This window comes from Eulemur rufifrons, chromosome 30 (assembly GCF_041146395.1).
Source record: "Eulemur rufifrons isolate Redbay chromosome 30, OSU_ERuf_1, whole genome shotgun sequence".
Lineage (NCBI taxonomy): Eukaryota > Metazoa > Chordata > Mammalia > Primates > Lemuridae > Eulemur > Eulemur rufifrons.
The window spans coordinates 16254634-16270673 of NC_091012.1; positions in this window are offsets into that span (position 1 = coordinate 16254634).

Here is a 16040-nt window from a genome sequence, read left to right on the forward strand (position 1 = left end):
ATTGTGCTGTGATAAACATATGAGTAGAGATGTCATTTGGATATAATGATTTCTTTTCCTCTGGGTAGATACCCAATACTGGGTTTGCAGAATCAATGGTAGATCTACTTTTAGTTCTTTGAGAAAGTTTCATGCTAATTTACATTCCCAGCAAGAGTGTATAAGTGTTTCATTTTCACTGCATCCACACTAACAACTAATGTTTTTTTTGACTTTTTAGTAATGGCCATTCTAATTGGAGTAAGATGGTATCCGATTGTGGTTTTAAGTTGCATTTCCCTGGTTACAGTAAATTTATACATAATGGTATTTAATAAAAATCGACATGCATTCCCAACAGAGAGATATTTCTCAAAGTATAAAATTTTTTTTCTACCCCACCCTCTCCCACAAAGTATAAAATTTATATTCATGAGTCTATGCTGATAAATAAATGACTGAACAAATGGGGGAGAATAGATAAATCTCCTGTGAAGAAGTATTACATATCATTTGTGTAGATACTCCATACTTCTCAAGTGTTGGCTGGTCACCGTGACTTCCTTCCAAAGAAAGTACAGTGTGGAAAAGGGGGAAAAGAGTAACTCTATAGCAGGGAAGCCTGAAAAACGCTCCCTCTGCCAGGTGATCAAGATTGATATCCACAGTGATAAGTGTAGGGCAGATGGGAGGGGGAAGGAGGGGATGGGTAAATTCAAACCGAACGGGTGTAGTGAGCTGTCTGGGAGATGGGTATACTTGCAGCTCTGACTCGGGCTGTACAAAGGCAGTGTATGTAACCAAAGGGTTTTTACCCCTGTAATATTTTGAAATAAAATGAAAACAGTGAGAAGTCATTGCTGATTGTATGTATCTTTGATATGATGTCACGAGAATAGCACTTTAACTCTGTGGTTCTCCCCTTTCCAAACCCATAATACCAAGCTAATCATGACAAAATCATCAGCAAAATTCCAAGAGAGGGGCATCCTACAATATACCTGACTAGAACTCCTCAAAACTGTCAAGGTCATCAAAAACAAGGACTGCCTGAGAAAATGTCATAGCCACGAGGAGTCTAAGAAGGTGTAATGGCTAAATATCCTGTAGAATCTTGGATAGGATCCTGGAACAGAAAAAAGATATTAAGTAACGACTAAGGAAATCTAAAGAAAGTGTGGACTTCTGTTAATAACATTGTATCACTATTGGTTCATTATTTGTAAACAATGTACCATACTAAGATGTTAATTAATAGGGGAAAGCGAATGTGGGCCATGTGGGAACTCCCTGTACTATGTTTGCAATTTTTCTGTAAATCCAACACTATTCTAAAATAAAAAGGTTGGGAAACTGGAAAAAAAAGAAAAGTCAACTAGATAAAGGATATGTGTGAAAAGCCTATAGCAAACATCGTACACATGTGGGGAAATTTGAAAGCTTTTGCTTTGAAACTGAGGATTAGACAAGGATTCTTCCCTTTACCATTTCTCTGCAATATCTTGATGGAGATACTGTCCAGTGCAGTAATGAGAAGCAGAAGAGATAGCAATTCATAAAATAGGAAATAAAGTGTTCGTGATTAACAGATGATTAGACTGTGTGTGAAGAAAATCCAAAAGAACTAAGGTTAAACTATTCAGTCAAAAAAAGTGAATGTCAAGGTTGCTTGGTATAATATCAATATACAAAAAGTAAACTTTGTTTATGCAGCAACAAATACTATAAAATGAAAATGTAAGTCAGCAAAATGTGGCTTGTAACCTATCATACCAAAATATTAAATATTGAAGGGTAAATCTAGCCAAAGCACGTTTAGGAACTCTATGGAAAAAATATAAAAACACTCTTTAGAAAAGTTAATAAACACCTAACTAAAAATAAAGTATAATATGATCATGGTTATGAAGATTCAGTTGGATAAAGACGTTAATTCTCCTTAATTAATCTACAGATTGACTGTAATCTAAATAAAAATTCCCAAAGGCTTTTTGGGTGAATATGTCTGTTTATGTGCATATCTGTGTGAAACGTGACCCAATGAGTGTAATGTTTAAATTGGCATGCAACAGGCCAAGCATAGCCAAGACAGTCTTGAAGGAATAGGGGAAGATAAAACTAGTTACTCTACCAGATGAGTAAGAATTATTAAAATGCTAGAGTAATTAAGTTTGTGGTATGTGTGCCGTGGTTGATAGGCGGATCAAAATGTAAATACTGTACTCTTGAAATAGAGGCTTATATATGGACCGTTGATTTACAAAAAAGGTGCAACTGCAGAACAGTGGGGAATCCTAGTATTTTTAGTAAATGACAGTGAAACAACTGGATCTCCATGTAGAAACCCCAATGCAACTGGAATTCTTCTGAAGCTATATAAAAATCAATTGCAGAGGGATTAAAGGTCTACTTTTTCAATTATTGTTATAAAACATTTCAAAACACAGAAAACTATATTAAATAGTTGAAGGAAGCTAGCATTGTGGGCCAAGTAGGGCTTTGAAAATGCTGGAGGGGAAAGGACTGAAAGAGTCTGGGGATATCATTCAGTGCCAGAAGGGATGGAGATGATATGAGCTGGGGAGAAAGAGAGGAAATGGCAGCTCCTTCTGCTCCCTGTCTCTGACACAGATGGCCTTGCTACCTTAATGGGCCTTCATTTTCAAAGAGCTGGACGTGGTGGCTAGAGGCAGCTTGATAAAAGGCTACCTGGACCAATGATGTGCTCATTCCACCTCTCACAGCAAGCCTTGCTGGCCACTGGAGCCCTGGTGCTCCAACAAGTGTGACTTGATGTACGAGTCCAGAGACTCCTGACAGGGGATGTTGGACTGACATGCTGACCAGGCCCAGGAGGCCTTTAGTGGCTTAGAGGCAAGGCCAGGTTGTCAACATGTGAGGGGAGCAGAGTCCTGCCTCCCTCCTCACCTGGATGAGGGCTCTTGATGGAGAGAAGGGCTTGGGGGCTTTGGCCACTCTTTTTGTTTGACCCATTTAAGGTGTACCGCAGATGTTGCTCTTTTGCAGAAATTCTTCTCTGCACACCCCTGCTTATAGGAATTGGAGTACTTGATGGAGCAAAGGAGGGTATCTCTCCATCCTGCGGTAAGAGGTACTCTAAATGTGGAGGGCTAAGTACCATGGGATGACATTGAACTCAGTCCAAGTGGGCAGGGGACCTGCAGAGATATCAGTGGGAAGGCTTCCCCTACCAGCACAGGAACTACCACCATCTGGGGAGGATTCTCCTAACAGTGTCTTTCACAGAGTAGAAGTTTTAATTTTAATAATGTCTAACCTATCAATTTTTTCTTTCATGAGTCATCCCTTTGGTGTTGTGTCTAAGAAGTCGTTGCCAAATCCAAGTTCACCTTGATTTTCTTCCACGTTTGTTACCTTTCAGAAGCTTTATAGCTTTGTGCTTCACATTTAGGTCTAGGATCCATTTTGAGTAAACTTTGTGAAAGGTGCACAGGAAGTGTCTTTCTCCTTGCTGAGGTCAGGGGTACTGTAAATATGGAGAGGACAGGCATCATGGGATGACACTGAACTCATTCCTAGTGGGCAGGGGGCCTCCAGGGATACCAGTGTGGGGGCCTCCCGCAGCAGCACATGAACTGTCACCAGTCTGGGTAGGGGTGTTGGGGAAGTGTCTTAATGAAGAACCTCCACCATTGAAATGGTATTATAATGGGATTTGGAGCTCCTGGTTTGAAAGGCTTTAGGTTGGCAGTCAGTCTCTGAATCAGAATGGGGTCACCCAAAATGGAGCCACAGGGTGATGGGCTGAAGGGCCCTGTAGCAGGGAGAGCACCATCTCGATTATTCCATCTACCCAAGGGTAGTTGGTGGCCCAGATGAACACTCGCTCCCACCTCTGCTCCACATACTTCCTTTTGGCTGCCCTCACTCTGGACAGGGGCCTCGGCAGAATTCAGGAATGCCAAGACTCCAGAAGAGGTTGACTTATGGTTTTGTGAGAGATTTCACTGAAGGCCTGGGTCATCTCCAGATCCACTCTGTTCAGGACCAACTCAGCTGTTGTGGAGTTGAGTTTGCTGTCTTCCTCAGCTTGGGCTTTAGCGTCTTGGGTGCATTAGACTTTCTTGTAGCCAGAATAGGATATACAACTTGTGATGGTTAATTTTAGATGTGGAATTTACTAGTTGAAGGGATACCCTGGTAGTTGGTGAAGCATTATTTCTGGGTGTGTCTGTGAGGGTGTTTCTAGAAGAGATTGGCATTCAAATTAGTGGACTAAGTAAGGAACATTTGCCCTCACCCAGTGTGGCTAGGCATGATCTAATTGGCTGAGGCCTGGATGGAACAAAAAGGCAGAGGAAAGGCAAGTTTGCGCGCGCGCGTGCGCTCTCTCTCTCTCTCTCCCGGAGCTGGGACACCCTTCTTCTCTTGCCCTTGGACAGCAGAACTTCAGGCTTTCTGGCCTTTGGACTTTTGGACTTGCAGCAGCATCTGCTCTGGGGTCTTGGGCCTTTGTCCTCCATCTAAGAGTTATACCATCTGCTTCCCTGGTTGCAAGGCCTTGAGACTTGGACTCAGCCACGCTGCTGGCTCCCTGTTTCTTCAGCTTGTAGATGGCCTATTTTGGGACTTTTCAGCCTCCAAAACTGCATGAACCAATTCCCTTAATCAATCTCCTCTCATATATCTGTGTCTATCTGTCTATGCATCCTATTGGTTCTGTCTCTCTGGATAACCCTGACTGATACACAACCTTTCAGGTGAAGGTGAAAAGCTTACACAATAAAGCTCAGTTCCCGTACCTGGAGAGAGCTTGGTTCTGAGTATCACTCCTGGCCCCTGTGACCTCTGGGATATCGGTACTGCAGCCCATCATAAATAGCAAAAGGGCTGTTTTTCCTTTTCTTGGGGGTAATGGATGAGGGGAATGACTGCCTGGAGCTCCTTCTGTGCACTACCCACAGTAGATAGCTCACTGATGAATAGCAATATTTTGAAATTAACATATGTTGATGACTTATGTGTCAAGGTTAAAGATGAGAAGACTACTGCAAAAAGGGGACTGAGATTTGCAACAACATGGATGAAACTGGAGAACGTTATGTTCAGTGAAATAAGCCACGCACAAAAAGACAAATCTTACACGTTCTCACTCATATGTGGGAGCTAAACATCAGAAATATCTCATGGAAACAGAGAGTATGAAGATGGTTATCAGAGGCCAAGGGTAGTGAGGACAGGGGGATAAGGTGGGGATGATTAATGGATGCAAAAATATAGTTAGATGGTAGATAGAATGAACACTATTTCATAGCACAACAAAGTGACTATAGTCAACAATAAGTTAGGGTATGCTTTAAAATAGCTAGGATAGAAATGTTTCTAACACAAAGACATGACAAATACCTGAGGTGATGGAAGCCCCAATTACCCTGATTTGATTAATTCACATTCTGTGCCAGTATCAAAACATCACATATACCCTATAGAGATATACAACTATGATGTACACATAACAATAAAAATGAAAAGGAAGACATGAGTACCCCTAAGTGTGAAAAAGAGCAAGCAACATGCCTTCAAAGACCAAGGGAAAGTACATATGGTTGTTATCAGCACTCTTCAGTGACAAATGCTTCGCCCTTCCTGGATACATAGCAAGCTGAATGTCCTGGCTCCTTGTAGTTGGGTCAATGTCATTAGTCCTAGCTAATGAATTGTGAGTGAAAGTGAGGTGTTTCCCTTCTGACAGCAGCACTGAATTAATAGTGCAAGCCCCACTAGGTTTGTGTCCCCCTGCCATGAAGATTGAAGAAGAACACATCAATAGCTACCATAAGCAGAAGCTCCCCCAATGACCTGAATTAGACATGCAGTGTGAGAAGAAAGTCCCACCTTGCCCTATGCTGGCCCCTTCCCCTTTCTTCTTTCTTTAGTCCCCGGGAAAATTTTGTGAACCCAAAACTATTACACAAATGCAAAGGTTTAGTCCCGAATGATCTCCTGAAGATGGAGACCAAGGAGTCTCAGTGACAGAGAAAGCAGACCTGGATCTGAGGCCCATTAGAGACTCCTTCAGGGCAGCTCCTCTTGAAGCCCTGCTGCCTGGTAAGGTGTTCTGATGCCTTGATTAAATCAATGTTTGTTGTGTTGTATTTCTGATCTAAATGTGTGACTTGTCCATTTACTTATGGACTCGACAAACTATGAATTCTGGTACTTTGGGCACAACATACAAGGATTGCAAGTCTAGTGTGTTTTTCACACCCATCTCCAATGTCAGTCTCTCCACCGGAGCTTGGCCGAGCACCTACACACACGCCTTCTGGAAGAGCCCTTGCTTCCTTGTGTAAGCAGTCACATGCTGCGCCAGGTACCACTCCCTTACGCTAGCCTTTTTTGTTCCGAGGAAGACAACCCACGCTCCCCCTGGGACGGAGACAGGACCTACCAATTGTCACCCTGGCTGCAGAGGAATCATAGTTCATCCAAAACGATATCCAGGAGAGAATAGTGGTGAGGACCATAGACCAGTAGACCTGCCAAAGGTAGCTGTTGACTTCCCTCTGTACCTGGAATTTGAGTATCAGGGGCACGTAGGACCCTGGCAAGGAGACACACTGATGTCAGGGTGGCAGGACCCAGGGGCTTTGCAGGGTGGAGAGGCACACAACGGAGGGGGCAGTGATATGCTGAAAGGAAGGGCAAAACAGAGGAAATGAAGGGGTGAAACACTCTTTTTCTAAATATTTCCTGTTAAAAACTGAAGGGAATGAGCCCCCAAACAAGATTCACGGTTGTGTGTGCATGCATGTTTGTGTTAGTGCACGTGTGTCTGTGTGTGATTGTTTGTGCTGTGTGTATGAAAGTATGTGAGCATGTCCATGTGTGAGTGGATTTGTGAGTGTTTTCGTGTGCAGGTGAATGTGTCGGTGTGTGTGAGACACGTCTGTGCATATGTGAACATGTGAGCATGTCTGTGTGCGAGTGTTTGTGTTGTGTGGGACTGAATGTGTGAGCATGTCCATAAGAACGAGTGTATTCCTGCGGAAGTGGGAGTGAGTGTGGGAATGTATGGGTGTGTCTGTGGGTCAGCCTTTGCTCCATGTATTGGGCAACGGCCTTTGACCCCAAGCAATAAAACCAGACATGGACATGAGATAGGTACTGACTGTTCTGGCCTCAGAAATAGCTGCTAAGTCAGATGACAAGCTCAATTTCATTTCTCTCTGATCATATCTTGTCCCTGAACCCAGATGGCACCCTAAGAGCCATCTTTTGCCGTATTTACTATGAACTCTCTCCTAAGACTCTGGGTACCCCGAAGCCTCTGCATATCATTATGTGAGCAATATCCCTTTATTTCCGGTCTCCTCTTAGCAGACTCCTTATTCTACAAGATCCAGCTTACCTGTCACATGCTCTAGGGAATCAATCTTTCTTACGTTCTCTCTCTCTCTATTTTTGTAGAGATGAGGTCTCGCTCTGTTGCCCCAGGCTGGTGTGCAGGGGCATGATCATATCTCACTGGACCTCAAAGTCCAAGGCTCAAGTGATCCTTCTGCCTCAGCCTCCTGAGTAGCAGAGACTACAGGGGTGCTTAGCTACACTCGGCTAATTTTGCTTATTTTTTGTAGAGACAGGGTCTTATTAGGTTGCCCAGGCTGGTCGTGAACTCCTGGCCTCAAGCAACCCTGCAGCCTCGGCCCCTCAAAGTGCTGGGAACACAGGTGTGGGCCATTGTGCCCAGCTCAGGGTGATCTTTAGGGACTCCTCCAGGCTGGACCTGCATTCCTCTCTGTGCTTCCCTAGCCCTTGTCCCTGTCTTCTTTGTCATAGCTGTTGTCCTGCCGGATTAGAAAGGTCATCTACGCCATTGACCTTGTGCTCCAACTCTGTATCCTCAGTGTCCAGCATGTGGTGTGGACAGAGTTGGCACACTGTGCACAGAAGCCTCGGAGCAGAGAGGGAGGATTTCTATTTAGAAACACACCTACCATTTTGACTAGCATCATGGTTGTGTGGGAGTGTATATTTGTTAAATTTTTCATCAGTCTTGACACCGAAGATCTGGGCAGTTTATTGCACGAACATTACACCTCAACAAAACACCATTAACCTAAAAATCTTCTTTAAAAAGAAAAAGGAATAAAAAGTCTCCCTAACTGTCTGTCATTGCTTTGGCTTTCTAGGAGAGGAGCATGCTTGCTCTGGGATTGAAAGGAGAGTCAAAGAGAGCTGAAATGCTCCTCTAGGAAAAGGCAGCAGAATCTGGGACCTCCTGGTGCAGCCACTTTCCTACTAAAGGAAGGCTGTCCCCTTGATGGTGAAGTGTACAGGAACCCCACGTGGCCGCCACCTTGTTGAGTGATGCTTTTCAAAGGCCGTTCATAGCTTCTCTTTTGTTTGGTCTTTAAGACAGTAAGTGTTGATATGGCACCAGAGACTTTCTGTCAAGATACCCAGCCAGGGCGGTCGTCTCAGCTTGGCGCAGGGGTGCAAGCCACAGGGAAGCTTTGAGAAACTGGAACGTGAGGCAGAAATGTGCTGATGATGAGCCTGGGCTCCGAAGACCTGTCCAGGATGTTCCTCCGCCCTCAGGGGAGCAGAGAGATGGGTGTGCCCAGGAAAGGGCCCCCGGTGTTGTGAACTGGGTGAGCTGGGATGCAGTCCGTCCCAGGCCGGCCAAGTTGTAAATATGGGCCTAGGACAGAGACAAAGCTGAGCTCAAGTCCTGGCGTGGCCACCTTGTAGCTTGCATGACCCTGAGCGAGACAGGTAACCCCTGAGAGTCCTGCATCCCTCGTCTGTGAAATAGTCTTAGTCCTTACCTGGCGGGTGCGGGAGGAGGGAGGCAGCCTGTGCTGGTCTGCTCCGGCTGCTGTAACAAAGCACCACAGACCAGATGTCCTGAACCACAGACATTTATCGCCTCCCAGCATTTCAAGTCAGTGACAGCAAAGCATTAACTCACGGGTGTGGAGCCCTTGTAAGTAGGGGACCTGTGTGACTGCCTAGGCTGCACACCGGTGCCACTGACCTTGGTTCTAATCTTGGTCCGGCTCTTTTTTTTTTTTTTTTATTTTATGAGACAGAGTCTCACTCTCTTGCCTGGGCTAGAGTGCCCTGGCGTCAGCCTAGCTCACAGCAATCTCAAACTCCCGCGCTTAAGCGACCATGCCCAGCTAATTTTTTTCTATTTTTAGTTGTTTGGCTAATTTATTTCCATTTATAGTAGAGATGGGGTCTTGCTCTTGCTCAGGCTGGTGTCAAACTCCTAAGCTCAAGCAATCCTCCTGCCTCGGCCTCCCAAAGTGCTAGGATTACAGGCATGAGCCACCTTGCCCAGCCCAGGCCTGCTCTTGAAACCAATCAGGTTTGTGCTACAGTATCATCTTGAGAAAGGGCTTTAGAAACATGCAAGTAAGTGCTGGACTTGAAGATTGAGAGCTTCCTGAAGTCGCATGCCTTCCACTTCCTAGCACCTGGGCTCTTTTGGACTTTTCAAAGGAGTTTGCTTACCCTCAGCACTCCCTCCTCATTCCCCGCTCAAGATCCCCTCACCCAGCGTACCGCAGCCTTTCACGTGGGTGTCCTGGAAGGATGGGAGTCAAGGGGGACCATCCATCCCCTGGGGCTCAGACCCATAGCTCTGCTTGTGCCTCTGCCCTGGGGCTGGAACTGTCTTGCTCATCCTGCAGTCTGGGGAATCCCAGCATTCCCTAGCAACAAGGTCCATCTGGAGCTGTTTCTAGGGAAACTCTGGGATTTCCATAGCTAGCGAGGGCACACCGACCATCTCTGCTGCCACAGCTGCATATATCTCCTGTCAGCAGAAGAGGGGGAAGGGAGCTGATCAGCTACTGCCAATGCGGGGCAGAGCTGGGCTTTTGGAATCTCATTACATGCACAGACAAACAGGGGTAAATAGGTCATCACGGGTAGGGCCTCTCCTCTAGGCTGATAGTCCTTCCTCACCCAGAAGTCTCCAAGAGATGGCCAGTCAATTTGGAGTTGTGAAGTCTGCTGGGCTCCCACAGGGCCTGATGCCCCTGGCACAGGAATCACTAGGCCACACTCTATCTCTGTATCTGTGTGTCCTCCCAACCCCTTCATCATGGGCTGCTGTGTCCCTGGTGCGCAGCACAGGGCAGGGCTTCTGAATGTTCTCCTTGGTTTTCTGGGGGAAGTCTGTGGGTCCCTTCTCAGAATAATGTTTTAGAATGGAATAAAATAGGCAGGAATACAAAAGAAAGAACTTTTATTGAAATACACTCATCAGGATATTTCTAAACCTGTAATTGTGATACCATAAAGTATATGTGCATCTTCATTAATATGTTAAATAATAAAGTCAAGTGGCAGGTCTAATAACTATTGTAATTTGGAAGTAGCGACAAGTGTAAAGGACATTTGGAGAGAGCTGCTGCCACCGTTACTGTGACATGAAAATACCAGGGATTCCTCTTGGTGACAAAGTGACAAGTACTGCTAATCTTCTTGTGGTTGGTTGCCTACATTCATTACCCATAATGCTAAATTTCAGTTAGAGGTTAGTGAACACAAAAATGTATTCTCCCACCATTGATTTCCACAGACTCCCTGAATTTCTGGAGGTTGTGAACTCCAGGTGTGGACATTGCACAGTGCATGAGTGAATGAATTCATGCCCAGAGGCCTCAGGCGAGTGAGTGTCTCAGCCAAAGGAAGGGAGGCTTTGTTACTCGAAGTCGGTCACCCTGCTCCTGGTGACCTCTTCCTTCAACAGTGGAGGAATTTCGGCAAGTGATGTTGGGACAACTGGATATCCTTAAGCAAAAGAATGAAGTTGGACCTCACTTTACACGATATACAAAAAATCAACACAAAATCCACCAGAGTCCTAAACAGAAGTGCTAAAACTATAAAATGCTTTTCTAGATACAACAGCAAAAACACAGGCAACAAAAGGACAAATGGGACTAAATTTAAAATGTCTGCACATCAATGGAACAATCAACAGTGTGAAAGGCAGCCCATGGGATGGGAGACAATATTTGCAATTCATGTATCTGATGAAGGGTTACTATCTAGAATACATAAAGAACATGCACAACTGAACAACAAGAGCAAAAACAAGCAACAAGATTAAAAAATGGGCAAACGACTGGAATAGATGTTTTTCCTGAAGAAGATATACAAACAAATAAAAAGAAAAAAAAAAACACAAATGAAAGGATGCTCCACATCACCAATTGATAGGGAAATGCAAACCAAAACTATTATGAGATGCCATCTCACACACGTTAGTGTGACTGCTATGCAAAAAAACAGAAAGTAACAAGTGTTGATGAGGATGTGGAGACACTGGAATCCTTGGGCACTGTTGGTGCCAACGTAAAACAGTGCAACCACCGTGGAAAACAGTATGAAGGTTCCTCAAAGAATTAAAAATAGAATGACCATATGATCCATGAACCCACTGGTGGGTTCACATCCAAAAGATTTGAAAGCAGATTGAAGAGCTATTTGTACACCATGTTCACAGCCTCCTTCCTAAGAGGAAAGAGGTGGAAACAACACAAGTGTCCATCTGTGGATGAATTGATAAGCAAAATGTGGTCCATGCATAGAATAGAATATGACTCAGTCTTAAAAAGGAGGGAATTGTTTGTTTGTTTGTTTGTTTGTTTGTTTTTGAGACAGAGCCTCAGTCTGTTGCCTGGGCTAGAGTGCCGTGTTGTCAGCCTAGCTCACAGCAACCTCAAACTCCTAGGCTCAAGTGATCCTCCTGCCTCAGCCTCCTGAGTAGTTGGGACTACAGGCATGTGCCACCATGCCCAGCTAATTTTTTCTATATATTTTTAGTTGTCCGGATAATTTCTTTTTTTTTTTTTTTTTTTTTTTTTTAGTAGAGATGGGGTCTCACTCTTGCTCAGGCTGGTCTCGAACTCCTGAGCTCAAATGATCCAACCACCTCGGCCTCCCAGAGTGCTTGGAATACAGGCATGAGCCCCCATGCCCGGACTAAAATGAGGACTTCTGACATAGGCTACAGCATGGGTGAACCTGGAGGACGTCACGCTCAGTGAAATGAGCCAGTCACAAAAGGACAAATACTGCATGATTACATTGATATGAGGTCCCTAGAGTAGTCAAATCCATAGAGCTAGAAGAAGAGTGGGCACCAGGGGCTGGGGGAGGGGCAAAGGGGTCAGTGCTTCATGGGGACAGAGTTTCAGTTTGGGAAGGTGAACAAGGTCTGTGGATGGATGGTGGGGATGACTGCACGCCACCGGGAATGTGCTAAATGTACTGCTGAACTGTGCACTTAAAAATAATTACCATGGTATATTTTATGAGATGTGTAGTTTACCACAATTAAAAGTAAAAAGAGGTGAGTAAAGGAGCAGCAGCCTCTTGGCTTGGAAAAGTTGCCCATGAATCCTTGCAGTGGCCTGTCAGGGAACAGCCTCCCTTCATGGTCCTGCAACCCGAGGATGAGCAAGCTGGCACTGGGGACAGACGACCCCAGCTCCCACACTGCCTGTGGGCTATGGCTGAAGTACTGTGGGGCCTGGGGATCTGCCAATGGCTCTTAGCTCCAGGTGTCAGTGGCAAACTATTAGTGAGGGAAAGGGGCCCCTGGTGGCCTGGGGGAGGTGGGGGCAGCCAGAAGAGGCAAGCAGGCTGCTAAAAGTGAGGAGGTGGCAGAGGCAGATACAAACCTTGCCACTAAGCTGGCCTCACCCTCAGAAAGAGGCTTCCACTTACCCGGACCGTTGCCTCTCCTGTCTTCCCAGGCTTCTTTGCCAGGAACCCTGCTTCCTACCTCGGCCACTGCCAGCTTAAATCATGATGCAAATTATGCATTTCTAGGGACATTAGTGAGGTCTGGTGACTTTGACTTTTGTCCAACATCAATGTCATATTATGCAGAGTTGTCCAATGCGAATTGTTGGTCATGTCCCGGCAGCCAGACCTCTGGAGACTTCACAGATAGCTCTGAGGTCGCTGGCCTCACTCTGATGCTACTGGCTAGTGAGGGTGACCCTTGAAGTGGTGGAGCTCTCCCTGCTCTCTGGGGCCTGCTCTGGCTCATTTTGACCGCGTCCCTCTTCCAGCTGGTGACAAGGGTTCAATGGTGTTGGCCCTCTCCTCTCCTTGGGTTTCATTCAAGGAGTGGTCACTTTTGGAGAAGCTTTTCTCTTCAAAGTCCCTCGAAGGGGTCCTTTTGTCTTCCTGGGCACCTGCAAGGACAACAGGGAGATCACAGAAGGGCACTGGTTTGCGGGAAGAGGGTGGACGTGGGGTGGGAGCATGGGAAGGGTTGCAGGCCGATGGGGGGTTGTGCTGGGCAAGGGAAGGGGGAGTCTGGGGGACAGGACTCGAGGGTAAGGCAGGGAGGAGTTTGGGTGGATCGCCCACCTTGAAGCTGCCTCTGGACCTGGGTTGATGAGGGGCCTTCCTCTTCTTCCCCACTTTGATGTTTGTGGGTGGTTGTTCAATGATGGTGCCAGAGGCTTGTCATTTCCCAGTCATCTTCTCCGTGCCGTGCTTCCCAGCAGTCTACCCAGGCCGCCTGACCTCCCTACACACCCTCCCCAGGATAGGCACCGGCCATGCCCCTGAGCTTTGTTTGGCCACTGAGGCACTCCCCAGCCAATGGGAGCCCTGGGGGACATTAGACATCAGAATGCACCATCCTGGCACCTACATGCGGATGGGGGGATGCTGGAAGGCCTATATACTCCAGTTGGAGAAAGGGAATATTCCTTTAGCACCCATAAAGATCCTTGCTAACGGATTTGCCACCCTCCTCATCTCCCCTGTTAAATTCTGGTGGGTCACATGGCAGGGAGAACGTGTCTCCCACGAGCTTTTTTGTGGCCACACCATTCATTGGTTCACTCTGTTCTCTCCCACCCTTCAGCATTACCTAGTGTTTATATTTCATACCTAAAATCCTGCCAAGCTAATGTGGCTATATTTTCTCTGGAAATGTGAACCATTCCACTTCTGTCTACAGATTGTTTTGAAGCACCTTAAAGACCATCCCCTTTTTGGCTACTACCAAGGAACTTTTCCATCCGTCTCCTTTTCTCAGGATTCACATAAGATTTCCTTGGTTTTCTGTTTTCCAATCTGAAATCACTGCTTTTGGGCTGTCAAGACTTCAGTGAATAAATTTGTTCCACACGGTATTGTAGTTTTGTTTCAAGTGTGGGACCATATTCATCTCATTAGGTGAAGTGCACAGGCTTATACAGTGAAGGGGGCGATGAGGCAGATATTTTGGTGCTGGAAGTTGTGCCGTGTGTCTGCATGTAGGAAACTACAACCTGAGACTGATGAGATCATGGTTGGAGGGTAGGGGTTGCCTTCAACACTGTACTTGAGGTTCTTTCTAGTGTGACAAGGGAAAGGAAGACCTCCACATTGAAAGGGAAAAGTAAAACTATGTTTATTCACAGACAACATGAAGAAAATTCTCCCAATTTAATAAGTGCTTCTAGAACAAATACTTGGGTTTAGCAAGGTTGCAGAATACAAAATCAATATCAAAATCAAGTGTGTTTTTATAATGATAGCAATAAATATTTGGAAACTGAATCAAACAACAGTGCAATTTAAATTATCTTTGGAAAATATGAAATGCTTAGGGATAAATGTAACAAAATTTGTATGATAGAAGATCTGTGTACTGAAAACTACAAAACTTGAAGGCATAAATTAATAAAGACTGAAATATATGGAGATAGATATCTTGTTCAAGGGTTTGAAGACTCCATTTTGTTAACGTGTCAGTTCTTCCCAAATCCATTTATGGGTTTCATGCCATCTCACCCAAAATCCAGAAGACTTTTAAAATAGAAATTGGCAGCCACATAGCTAAAAGAATCCTGCAAAACAGAGAACAAAGATGGAGGTGTCACACTCCTTAATTGTAAGATCTCCTACAAAGTGAGAATAATCAGGACAGTGTGGTATTGGCATAATGATAGGAAGACATCAATGGAAGAGAATAAAGAGTGCAGAAACAGACCCACACATATATACACATATAGACAACTCATTATCAATAAAGATACGAAGAAAGATTAGAGGAAAAAGGAGAAATAGTATTTTTAACAATGTGATCTGGAATAATCACATGTCTACATGGACAAACATACATTTCAATCCATACCTCAAACCATATAAAAAAGTAACTAAAAATGAGTCATAGACCTAAATGTACAACTAAATGTATAAATCTCCTAGGAGAAAAAAAGAAGAAACTATGTGTTGCCTTTGCTTAGTCCACAATTTCTTAGATACAGCAAAAAAAGCTCGAACAACTAATTTTAAAAATTCACAATTTGAAGTTTTGAAATTAAGATCCAATCGTCAAAGACATTGTTAAGAGAGAGAAAAGACAAGCTATACACTGGTATGGAATATTCAGAAACCACATTTCTGATAAAGGTCTTGTGTTCCAAACATATAAAGCATTCTAAAACTTCAATAAGAAGGAATCAAACAACCTAATGAACATTGGGCAGAAGATTTGAACATTTCTTGAAAACGACATCTCTAAAAACTCAATAAGAAGGAATCAAACAACCTAATGAAAAATGGGCAGAGATTTGAATATTTCTTGAAAATGACATGCACATGGCAAATATCCTCCTATGTAGAAGCACAACATTGTTAGTCATAAAGGAAATGCAAATCAAAATCACAATGAGATACCACTGTCTACCTGTGAGAATGGCTAACATTGAAAACACTGGCCATGTTGGTGAGGTTGTAGAGCACTGGAACTCTCACATGTACCTGGTGAGAATATAAAAGGTTACAAGCATTTTTCAAAACAGTTTAGCAGCTTCTTAAAATGTGAAAGGGCGCCTATCATGTGATGCAGGCATACCACTTCTAGGTAATGCTACAAATATTTTCAAAATACAAAAGCTTCTATTACGACAGAAGGCAGATCTGTGGTTGGCTGGGGATGGAAGTTCAGGGAGAGAACAGAGGAGGAATGATGAAGGGTAAGAGAAAACTTTTGGGTGTGATGGATCTGTTCACTATGTGTATTATGGTGATGGTTTCCTGGG